A 12,370-nucleotide genomic window follows, 5' to 3' on the forward strand; every position below is an offset into this window, starting at 1 on the left:
CAGAGCCTGGGCTGGGAACTTCTGTGTGCTGTGGGCACAGCGCCCCCCCAAAAAAAAGAAAAAAGGAGAGAAACTTGATATTGCAGTATAATAAGCATATAGAAGATTGCAGAAAGCACAAGTAAATGGTGAGATGGGTTTTTACAAAGTGAAATCACTTGTATAGTCAGTGCTCTGATTGAGAGCCGACTATTACTAGTCCCTTATAAGGCCTGGTTACCCTTTCCCAGTCAAAGCATTACCCCCTGATTGCTAATATCATAGCTTGTGGGGCGGGGGGGTTGGCGAGTTTTTGAGCTTTATTTTATTTTATTTTATTTTATTTTATTTTTATTTTTTTGTCTTTTCTAGGGCCACTCCCGTGGCATATGGAGGTTCCCAGGCTAGGGGTCGAATCAGAGCTGTAGCCTGAGCTTTATTTTAATGTGATCATGCATAATATATTCTTTTGTTTCTGGCTTCTTTGACTCAGCATTGTGTTTATGAGATTCATCCATGCTCTCGCAAGTATTTGCAGTTCATTCATTTTTGCTGCTGGGGAGCATTCCATTGTGTGATGATACCACAATTGTTTCCTGTTTTTGGTTAGTGAATAGTGCTGCCATCCACATTCCCATATACGTCTTTGTCAGGACACCTGTAGGGCATATAATTAGGATGGAATTGTTGGGTCATGAGGTATGTGTATATTCACTGTAGTAGATCCTGAGAAACAGTTTTCCAGGGTGACTGTCCAGGTTTATGTATCCATCAGCAGCCTGAGAGCGCCACTTTCTTGGCAACACGCGGTATTTCCTTCCATTTTACTTGAGCTGTTTTAGTGGGTTTGTAGGAGTATTCCATTGTGGTTTAAATTGCAGTTCCCTGAAGATTAATGCAGTCGAGGACATTTTCATTTCGATGTCACTTTTTGGGGTGGTGGAAGTGTTCTGAGTCTTTATCATGCTGGTGTGAAGTGGTTGAACAGGGACACGTTTTAAGTGTGAGGCTGACCGGCTATGCTCCTGGTCTAGAAGTGGGGTGTGAAAGAGAGGAGTCAAGAATGCCATAAGGTTTTATTTTATTTTTACTTATTTTTCGCCTGAGCAACTGGAAGGAGAGGAGTTGGGATGTTGGAGATGGAAAAGGCAAAGATCTGGAACAGTGATACCTAGACTTTTGCATTTTACATATGTAATTATGTTTTTAAAAGCATTTCATAAAGAAAGGACATTTGTTTGAATACCAAAAGAATAAAAGGATATCATTTCAGAGTAAAGGGAAACCCTTTAAATAAGATAAATTTAGCTTCGGGTAAGACTTATGATCAAGTTCTTTTTTTTTTGCCCCCTTATTTCTCTAAGGACCTGCAAGTGCAGGTGTTGTTTTGCAGAGCAGCCTTGGGAGTCACTGATCTGTGGTATTATGAACACATTCCTTGATTTTGATACTGTTAACATAAATGAGCATCATGTCTGTCCTTAAACTTGGAGTAAGATTGATTGAGGTTAGATTCTAAATATGAGAAGCCATATAAAACATCAAAGTAGGCCATGTGTCATTTCTAGCCCAGAAAGACTTCATTTCTTTAAAAAACGAGAGAAAGAGGGAGCACCATATGCATCCAAAGGACACATATGGCACATGTGTAATCGTAGTAAAGCTCGGTACTCATCTTAGTAACTTCTTTGCTGATAGTCTCTATGGAATTTGTTTAAAAAATTTTGTTTTAAAGTAGCCAAGCTCTAAGTTTTCTAGCTTTTTTTTTTTTTTTGAAATTGATTTGCCTGGTCCTTAGGGAATAGTAGAGTTGTGTTTGAACTGTTGTGTATTCTCGTTCTCCCCACCGCCAGTGTTAAAGCGAAGTGCACTGTCAAGTATCTGATGAAAGCAGTGCGGGCAGTGGGAGGGGACGTGGTCCTGCAGCAACAGAGGTGAAGTCAGCTGCTCTGAGTGCTGTGCCCCAGAGCTACGTTGGCACTAGCTTCAGTAGACTGTCTTGAATCTCTCATACGTGTGCTTTCCTTCGCATCGGATACCCGCTTTCTCTTTGGCAGAGCACTGACACGCCTTGTGAATGAGTATCGGTGTCATGAATTGGCTTCAGCAGTGTGTAACTGATCTTTCAATATGAAAGTTTTGCCTTTGAGTATTACCTGGGAAAGATCTTGTGCCCCTTGACACAGTAATTTGATTGTTCAGAGATACTGAATGTCCTTCTGTGAGATTCTGTTGACATCTTAGAGAACAGTATTAATAACAACAGTATTAATTAATAACGGTATTGTTAACAACAGTATTAATTACATTTCTCCTCTTTGCTAACTGATTTTGTGGGACTTAATGTCTTTCTACCAAGAAGAGAATTTTAACGTGTATGATCGGTTCTCAGCGTTTCGAGTCTGCTTTTGGTGTTAGGTAATAGGGTCATGTTTTAGTGAGCTGATGTGTCTGTGGTTGTAGCATGATTATCTTGCCCTGAGGGGTGGGAGAAAGTAAGTGAAAGGCTCATTGCTGTTTGTGAGTTAAGTTGGGCCTTGGCACAGAGCGCTGATCACTTTGGCATTCAAACACAGCATTAGATCACCTTGATTGCAGTTTGGGAATGTTCTGAAAGTGTTACCTACCCTTCCAGGATTCTCCATAAACTTGAGCTGCTATAGAGAGTGCTGTTTATTGTATCTCATTCTCAAATACTTTGCCAAACTGCTGTCATCGTACCCTTTATTGGTAGAAAATTAGTTAGGCAAAAATCATTTTCTTTTTCTTGCATGGCAGAGGTGATGAAATTTAGGAGAAGGTACTCATAAGGAAAGGTTGGAGGTGCTGATTGTGAATTTGAGCCCTTGTTCAAAACAAAGAACTCTTGGGAGTTTCTGTTGCGGCTCAGCGAGTTACGAACCCAGCTAGTACCCAGGAGAGTGGGGATTTGATTCCTGGCCTCACTCAGTGGGTTAAGGATCTGGTGTTGCCGCACACTGGCGTGGGTCACAGATGCGGCTTGAATCTGGCGTTGCTGTGGCATAGGCCAGCAGCTGTACCTCCAATTTGAACCCTAGCCTGGGAACTTCTGTATGCTGTGGGTGTGGACCTAAAAAGAAAAAACAACAAAAAACTCCAAACAAAACAACCCCCCACAATCCCCCCCCCAAAACACAACAAAGAACTCTTAGAGTGGAATGCTCTGTGTATTGCTTGTGTCTTCCGATCTCAGCTCTTGTATGTGGAAATAATGAAAGGAGTATGTATGACATGAATTGGTCAGAGATTTTAGTTATAGATACTAAGGTTTATTCTAGTTAGTGTAAGCAGAAAGGGGTGGTGGATTAAGGGTGCTAGGTAGCTTAGCAAATCATCAGGAGAGCTGAAGAAAGAGACTGGGAATGGTTGGCGATCAGTACTGCGTCGTGGAACCTGCCCTCCTAGGAGCTGCAGCCCTGCTTAGGTCAGGATGCTCCAAATCAGAACCCAGAGCTAGGATCACTCTGCTTTTGTCTGCGAGCAAAGTGGATGCCACACACACTGCCACCTTGCTTCTTTCCCCACGTACTTCTGAGGCTCCCTTGTGAAGGAGTCTTGATGTACAGAGTAATTTGATTAGTCAAAGATACCGAAAGTCCTTTTGTAAGATTCTGTGCTATGTCTGGTTGGTGGAACTATACTGACCTGGGTCCTTGGACCTTTTGATCAAAAGAAGTTGGTAAGAGGCCAGATGAAAAATTCAGGTAAGGGAATGAAGGCAAGTAATAGGTTCCCTTGCAGGGCAGGCTGTTCCTTAAGTGGGGTGAGGGTAGGGGTGGTGAGGTGGTCTGCCCCCCGCCTTTGCTGGTGCTTTGTGCTGGGATAATGTGCAGTACCCTGCTTTCGCCCACGGCACCTCAGAAATGGCAGTTGGTTTGTGGCTTTTCTGTATCTTAATGTTCCTAATTGTCCCAACTGCTGCATGTATGCAGTTATTTTTAGTCTCTTATAGCTTCTTTGTATTTTGTTGCTGGAGGAGATGTTTGCCCAGATGCAAGCATTCCAGAAAAAGGTCCCAGCCTATCTCAGAACTAATTCATAAGTCTGCCTGGACCAGATTATGAGGGGAGGAAACAATTTCCCCATCCCTGGTTTATTTGCTTTTTTAAATTTTGCCATGAGAAGGTGGCTTTATACAGAACGGAACTATTAAACTGTGGTGAGAACAGACCAAAGATTTCAGCCCTTCTGAATAACAGATCCTCATTATACCTATTTGAAATAATATCATAGCAACAATTTTAATGGGTTATGAGGAACTTTTAAGGAAGCTATTTACTTTTTATTTTTTTTTGCTTTTTGGCCACACCTGTGGCATATGGAAGTTCCCAGGCTAGGCTCTGAATCAGATCTGTAGCTGCCTGCCTATATCACAGCCACAGTAACCCAGGATCCAAGCTGTGCCTGCAACCTACACCGTAACCGCCGGATCCTAAACCCACTGAGCGAGGCCAAGGATCAAACCTGCCTGCTTATGGATATTAGTCAGGTTCGTAACCCTCTGAGTCACAATGGGAACTCCCAGAACAACTATTTGAAAACACGCTTTTTAGGAGTTCCCCTTGTGGCTCAGTGGAAACGAATTTGACTAGTATCCATGAGGACCCAGCTTTGACCCCTGGCCTCACTCAGTGGGTTAAGGATCCAGCATTGCCGTGAGCTGTGGTGTAGACTGCAGATGTGGCTCAGATCTGGCGTGACTGTGGCTGTGGTGGAGGCTAGTGACTACAGCTCCGATTTGACCTGTGGCCGGGGAACCTCTATATGCCACATGTACGGCCCTAAAAAGACAAACAAATAAATAAAAATAAAAACATACTTTTAAAAATTGAGGTAGTGGTGCATAAAGAATATTTAAGACTCTGGCAGTTTCATACTTGTGTTTCTTTAGAATTTCTGTATTGGTCTTGTCTAATAAGAGTACATAGATAATAAAGTCAAGACAAGAATATCTTCTTTTCACAGGTTCTTTTGTCCTTGGTGAATTAGTCAAGACCCATTCTTGTGGATCTTTTGATCAGAGAACGAGAGTGGAGATTTTATGCGTGGGTCGATATGAAATGATTAATTACTAGAAGAACAAATTAAAGTATATGGATCAGTGACGGTGGGTTAGCAGAGTCACAGAGCATAACATTATTATACTATTTGATAATAGGGTTATTTACCTGAAGTTTTTTTTTTTTTTTTTTCTGAAATGGACTTAATCCTGGAAGGGACTTAGAAATCATTTGGTTCAGAATTCTAGTTTCATAATTGAGAAAATTGTGAAGTGATTTGCTCAAGGTTAAAGGGCTGGTTGGTGGTGAGGCTGCCTGATTTCACAGCCTGGCTTTTCCCACTAAACCCTCTAGAAGAGCAGAGGTTTCACACTTCATTGCCTCCTGGGTTCCCATACTGAGATTTAAGTCCTGGCTTGTAGTTGGGCCATTTCAGTGGGGTGGGTTTTTTTTTTTTTTTTTCCTTTTTATTTCAGGGCTGCACCTGTGGCATATGAAAGTTCCCAGGCTAGGGGTCGAATCAGAGCCGTAGCCACTGGCCCTCCCCACAGCCACAGCAATGCTGCATCCCAGCCGCATTTCCGCCCTGTGCTGCAGCTTGCGGCAATGCTGGATCTTTAACCCACTGAGTGAGGCCAGGGATCGAACCTGCATCCTTGTGGACACTATGCCTGGTTCTTAACCTGCTGAACCACGATGGGAACTCCCATCTCGGTGGGATTGTTGGTTGGATAACAGTGGTGCTTTATTATGTGGCAAATGAATACTTGGAAATTTCTTCCTGCATTTTGAGGAATTTGAATCACAGAGCTAAGACTTTTGTTTAGAACAATCCTTGGGGGTGTATGTGGGGAATGATCAGTGAGCTTGCCTAATTGAAAGGGTAAGTTTCACTTAGTAAGTTTCACTGCAAAAGTGAAGGGGGTTTAGGTGTAACTCTCTCCTATTGACTCTTCTGACTGCTCATAACTTTCTTCATACACAGCTCTTCTGATAAGCCATTCGCTATGACATGATAATCAGTACGAGGTAAAAATTATTAGGAAAATTAAATGTGGTTCACGTGTCACTTCCTTCAAGTTTTTGCTTAGAGCTATCTTTGTAGTGAGTCTTAACCTTAACCCATTCTCTTTAAGATTGCAACCCATCTTCCCTGCATTCATTCCTGAATCCCCTTATTTTACCATCCTGACTTTTTTCTTTTTAATAGCATAGATTCCCCTCTAATATTATATATGTGTATCTGCTACATTTGTCTGTATATTATGCCTATTGCCTATTTTGTTTCTCCTCCATTAGACTGCTTGCTCCCCAAAGGCAGGCTTTTGTCAATTTCTTGTACATTCCAGCAGGAAAAATAGTATCTGGTCCATAGTATGTATTTAATATCTGTATGTTGAATGAATGAACTTGGCAAAAGCAGCTACTTAGGATTCCTACTAGTAAAATGGCAGATTCTCAATCTCAGTGATTATTTTATTCCTGAACTCATTGGGGATGGCAGAATCTTCAGTTGGTATATAAAGAAAATAAATATTTTAAGTGTGTGTTGTGCTATAAGTGGTATTCTGGAACCTCCTGGCTTATTTGGCAATAAACAAGGAGCTTGGATTCAGTGAAAAAAAAAAAAATCATTACTTTCCAGCTTGAATCAGTGGAACAAATTCTTTAAATATTACAATCTAGATTACTAAATGATAAAAATATACACAGAATTCTCAACTATAGACTTGGACAGTTACTGGTTTTAAATGTAATTGACTTAGAGGTTTTTTATTTTCAAACTTGAGGCCAAAAAGAGGGCAGGTTTCAGAGTCTTAGGTGCTGAGGCAACAGGAGAGGGAGGGAGGAGGGAAATCAAAGTCTCTGCAGAGTGGAAAACGCTTGGGTAGAGTCATCTAGATGTGAAAGTACATTTCCAAACCTTTTGAGAAAAGCTAAAACTCAAGACAGAGGTACATTTTGTGCAGGTTAAGTCTATGTGGTTCTAAAATTGTCACTTTGGAGTTCTCTTGTGGCACAGTAGGTTAAGGACCTGGTGTTGTCACTGTAGCAGGTTGAGTCACTGGTGCGGTGCATGATCAGTTCCTGGCTTGGAAGCTTCTACATCCTGTGGGCACAGCCAATAAAATAAAATAAAAAAGTAAAGTAAAATAAAATGGTCACTTCGTTAAGCTGGTGGTAGGTAGCCTCCTAGGAAGTTTTGGGACATAATGTAGTTTATAAATTCTCACTTTTATATAAAGAGATGTTTGGCTTTAGGAGTTCCCATCATGGCTCAGTGGTAATGAACCCTACGAGTGTCCATGAGGATGCAGGGGTTTGATCCCTGGCCTTGCTCAGTGGGTTAAGGATCTGGTGTCGTGGTGAGCTGTGGTGTAGGTTGCAGACATGGCTCTGATCCCTCGCTGCTGTGGCAGTCACAGCTGTAGCTTCAATTCGACCCCTAGCCTGGGAACCTCCATATGCTGCATGTAGCCCTAAAAAGAAGAACTCCCTCCCCCCCAAAAAACCCTGAGTTTTAAAGAAAACCACAGCAGAGAAATAGGTCTGCTTGATCTGTTCTGAAGGTAGATATATTGGGGAAGTTAATTATAGAGCAGTAAAAAGACCTTATTTAGAAAACATTGTAAACCTCAACTTGATAAGATAGGATTGCTATTTTTGTCATTTCAACATTCTGTAGAAGTCAAGTAAGATATGATATTCATCTTTTTGCTAGAGGTACTGCTTTGGAAGTGATCAGTTTTAAAAAAGAGATAATTTGTGCATATAGTTTGTACATATTTTTTTCCTGACCATAAAATCAGACCATACTTACATGGAGAAAGATATCCAACCCCACCCTGCCCTACCCCAGCAGCCAGTGCTCCGAAGGTTTTTCTTCTTAATCGTTTATGTTAATTGTTTCTTTTGTAACATATGGTTAAATGAGACATTTATTTTGCAGTTGATTTATAATTTAATTTTAATATACTCCAAAATATTGTTTCCACAACTGACTAGAGAATAGGATGTAATAGCAGAGCACCAGGCTGGCATTCAGTGGCATTCGAGAGATTGTGACTTAATCTTATTTGCAAAGTGAGAGTTTTATAGTGATAATGGGGTATTGGGGTCTCTTCCAGCTCTAAGAGTTTATGATCTATATTTGCTTGTAATCAGCTTAGTTCTCCAGACACATCTTTTCTAAAATTTAAATATACAAACAGTGTGCGTATTTCAAGTTACATCATCTCCACACAAAACAGTTCTCCTGAAATGAGTATTTTGGGGGCCAGTGCCCCTTGCTTTAGTCTAGTCAGTGGGAAAGGAATCGTGCAGAAAGTTGCTCAGCAGTCCCTGGAGGCTCATGGAAAGCTCTTCTCTGCTAAGCTGGTTAGACTATCTGAGCCTCTTGAAAAATTTTACAAACTTCTAAAACATGAGGAACTTTCAAATCAGGCTTGCCGTCTTAAGGGACCAGTACTTGGAGTCCTTGTATCATGTTGGGAGCAGCCACCTGAGTTTTTATTGTGTTGTATTTGTAGATTTTCTGTGGATTGCAGGTTTTATTGTAGGGGGTCTTCGTGAGACGTGTATACATGATGCTAGTGTTATATAGCCCTGGTGTTTCTCTCCTTGCAGGCATGCTGTTGTGTGTCTTTTAAGTCTGTATTGGTATCACACTAGCAAGTGTACTAGCTCTAGGTGGAGATGCCCAAATACCCTATAGAATTATTGGATTCATATCCCAATCTGGCAGAGTTCTATGTTTAGAAGTTCAAATGTGGTATCTGTTGGCAGGCATGACTTGGCACACAGTGATTTCCTTGTGGTGGGGGGTGGGGGGGGAAGAAGCACATCTGTAGTGAAGATAACAGGGCCCGAAGCCCCTGCTCCCAAGTCTGCTGTTATAGCTTAGTACCCAAGAGAGTCCTGTTTCAGACATCCTAGCTCTGAAGTGAGAGGTAGCTTTACAGCTTCTGAATTATTTTGTGATTTAGCTCTCATTTTTCACATCTTCTGGATTTGAAGTTTTGAAGAACTTAACAGTTTGCTTAAATATGGGCTAGACAGAATAAGTCTGAGGTACTGTGTTAAAGACTGACCTTGAGGCTGAAGAAATCCTTTATTCCTGTTTCATTTCCCTAAGGTATGACGGTATTAGAGCAGATGGGGGGCTAGCATTTGAACTTAAGTTGTGTGAAAACTTCATCAGCCAATTGGCTGACTCTTAATGGTAAGACAGGAAGAACCACCCACGTTTTCCATTTTGGATTTGAGTCACAGAAAACAGGTTTCCTGCAGAAACCATTTGGCTTTAACAAGTGTACGGAAATTTCATCTTTGATCAAATTGATGTTTTTATCCTCATTGTGCATGTATTTCACATTAATTATTTCCCCCTTTTTAATCCATAGGTTCAATTTCAAATTTGAATCTCCTGTAATATTGACTGTAAACTAATTTCCCAAGATTTTTGTGTAAGAGGCAGATGAAAAAGACTGTACTTTCAGGTAAGGATCTCATTTTACTTTCTCTTAATAATACACAGATCCTTTGGTGGAGGTCTTGGGTTCCCCCTACCCCCTTTCACATGAATAGAAGTACAGGTGAATTTTTTTTTTTTTTGGCTTTTGTTGTTGTTGTTGTTGCTATTTCTTGGGCCGCTCCCGCGGCATATGGAGGTTCCCAGGCTAGGGGTTGAATCGGAGCTGTAGCCACCGGCCTACGCCAGAGCCACAGCAACGCAGGATCCAAGCCGCGTCTGCAACCTACACCACAGCTCACGGCAACGCCGGATCGTTAACCCACTGAGCAAGGGCAGGGACCGAACCCGCAACCTCCTGGTTCCTAGTCGGATTCGTTAACCACTGCGCCACGACGGGAACTCCAAAGTACAGGTGAATTTTTTAGAAGGTGGCAAATTGAATTCTCCAGACCAGTTTCCACCTGTTTGGGCTTATCTAAGAGGTGCCAATGGGCTGGCTACTTAAAACAATTAGAGAAGCAGTATGTGATGGCAATTAAAACACATACAAATGTTCATTCAAAATAGTATGTAAAGCTGTATTTAAGTTTATTTCAGGAGGAGGAAATCATCCTCCTAATACCTACCTTTTCCTTCCCGTGATTGCTTTATCAATCTATCATCTGTTTGTCTACCTAGCTTTTGTTTTTTAAAGCTTAAAGACATGGATGCTTTTAAGATTAATTTCTCTATCTCTGTGGCATCACAAAGTACTATTGTAATAGTTCTGGGCATGAGAAGATTATAGCAAGAAGATCTGTACTCGAAATAATTTGGAATTTGGGAGTTAGTATTTAGAAATGAATTTCTTCCCAGGAAGAAAGGGAACTGTGCAGTCTAGAAAAAAACCAAAACCAAAAAATAGCTCCCCCAACCCAAATCTGAAAAAAAAGCATGACATAGATAAATTGTGCTGAGTTGGGATTGTCGTGTTTTTGGATACAAATGAAAGTACATTTCAGAGAAGTAATAAATTACCTTTTTAATCAGTTACCAAATTTTCCTAATTGATTTTGAGGTACTGAATCACTTCTAAATTAGTCTTTTAAAATAGATTTTATTGGAGTATAGTTAACTTACAAAGTTGTGCTAGTTTCAGGATACTTCAATTTATACATATACATATATCAATTCCTTTTCAGATTCTTTTCCCATGTAGGTTATTACACAGTACTGAGTAGAGTTCCCTGTGCTATATAGTAGGTCTTTGTTACCTATTTTATTTTATTTTTTATGATTTTTATTTTTTCCATTATAGTTGATTTACAATGTTCTGTCAATTTCTACTGTACAGCAAAGTGACCCAGTCATACATATATATATATATATTCTTTTTCTCACATTATCCTCCATCATGTTCCATCACAAGTGACTAGATATAGTTCCCTGTGCTGTCCAGCAGGGTCTCATTGCTTATCCATTCCAGGTGCAATAGTTTGCATCTGTTAATCCCAAACTCCCAGACCAGACCATCCCGCTCCCTCCCCCTCCCCCTTGGCAACCACAAGTCTGTTCTCCAAGTCCATGAGTTTCCTTTCTATGGAAAGGTTCATTTGTGCCATATATTAGATTCCAGATATAAGTGATATCAGATGGTATTTGTCTTTCTCTGAGTTACTTCACTTAGTATGGGAGTCTCTAGTTGCTGCAAATGGCATTATTTTGTTCTTTTTTATGGCTGAGTATATTCCATTGTGTATATAAACCACATCTTAATCCATTTATCTGTCAATGGACATTTGGATTTCCATGTCTTGGCTGTTGTGAATAATGCTACAGTGAACATAGGGGCGCATGTTTCCAGAGTCAGCAGAAGGAAGGAAATCATCAAAGAGGAAATCAATAAAATAGAGATTTAGGAGTTCCCGTTGTGGCACAGTAGAAATGAATCTGACTAGGAACCATGAGATTGCAGGTTCAATCCCTGGCCTCACTCAGTGGGTTAAGGATCTGGTGTTGCCATGAGTTGTGGTATAGGTCACAGATGTGGCTCAGATCTGGTGTTGCTGTGGCTGTGGCTGGCACTGGTAGCTCCGATTGGACCCCTAACCTGGGAACCTCCATATGGCACAGGTACAGGCCTAAAAAGCAAAAAAAAAAAAAAAAAAAAAAAGAAAGAAAGAAATCAGTAAAACCAAGACCTTGTTCCTTGAAAGTGTAAACAAAATTGGCAAACCTCTGGCCAGACACACCAAGAAGAGGCTAGAAAGAACTCACATAAACAAAATAAGAAATGAAAAAGGAGAAATCTCAATGGATACTGCAGAAATAGAAGAAACCATAAGGGAATACTATGAAAAATTATATGCCAACAAATTTGACAACCTAGAAGAAAAGGACAACTTTCTAGAGACATACAGCCCACCAAAACTGAATCAAGAAGAAATAGATCAGTTGAACAGACCTATCACTAGAAATGAAATTGAACATCTGATAAAAACACTCCCTACAAACAAAAATCCACCAGATGGCTTCACAGGTGAATTCTACCAAACATGCAAAGAACTTATACCCATCCTCCTTAAACTTTTCCAAAAGGTTGAAGAAGGAACACTCCCAAAGACATTCTATGAAGCCACCATCACTCTAATTCCAAAACCAAAGACACCTCCAAAAAAGAAAATTATAGGCCAATATCTTTGATGAATATAGATACAAAAATTCTCAACAAAATTTTAGCCAACTGAATCCAACAACATATATAAAAAAGATCATACACCACAACCAAGTGGGATTCATCCCAGGTTCACAACGATGGTTCAACATAGGCAAATCAATCAATGTGATACACTGCATTAACAAAAGAAAAGTCAAAAACCACACGATCATGTCAATAGATGCCGAAAAAGCGTTTGAC

At 40.5% G+C, this 12,370-nt stretch overlaps 1 protein-coding gene across 19 annotated transcripts in view; it reads left to right on the plus strand.

Moving 5' to 3' along the window:
- Window positions 1-12,370, plus strand: part of SIPA1L1 (signal induced proliferation associated 1 like 1) — a 378,208-nt gene that overhangs the window by 30,768 nt on the left and 335,070 nt on the right. For 17 of the 19 annotated variants that reach the window (XM_084969649.1, XM_021099433.2, XM_021099436.2 and 14 more), the window contains one exon: window positions 9,404-9,499. The exons of the other annotated variants lie outside the window; for them this stretch is intronic. The gene's annotated coding sequence lies outside the window, so the exon portion shown is untranslated. The remainder of the gene's footprint in view (window positions 1-9,403; window positions 9,500-12,370) is intronic. 19 annotated transcript variants of the gene reach the window in all.

This window comes from Sus scrofa, chromosome 7 (genome assembly GCF_054392235.1).
Source record: "Sus scrofa isolate SSC_HxYL_T2T_F1_AM1 chromosome 7, Sscrofa_HxYL_maternal_Yorkshire_Landrace_v2.0, whole genome shotgun sequence".
In the NCBI taxonomy this organism is placed as follows: Eukaryota; Metazoa; Chordata; class Mammalia; order Artiodactyla; family Suidae; genus Sus; species Sus scrofa.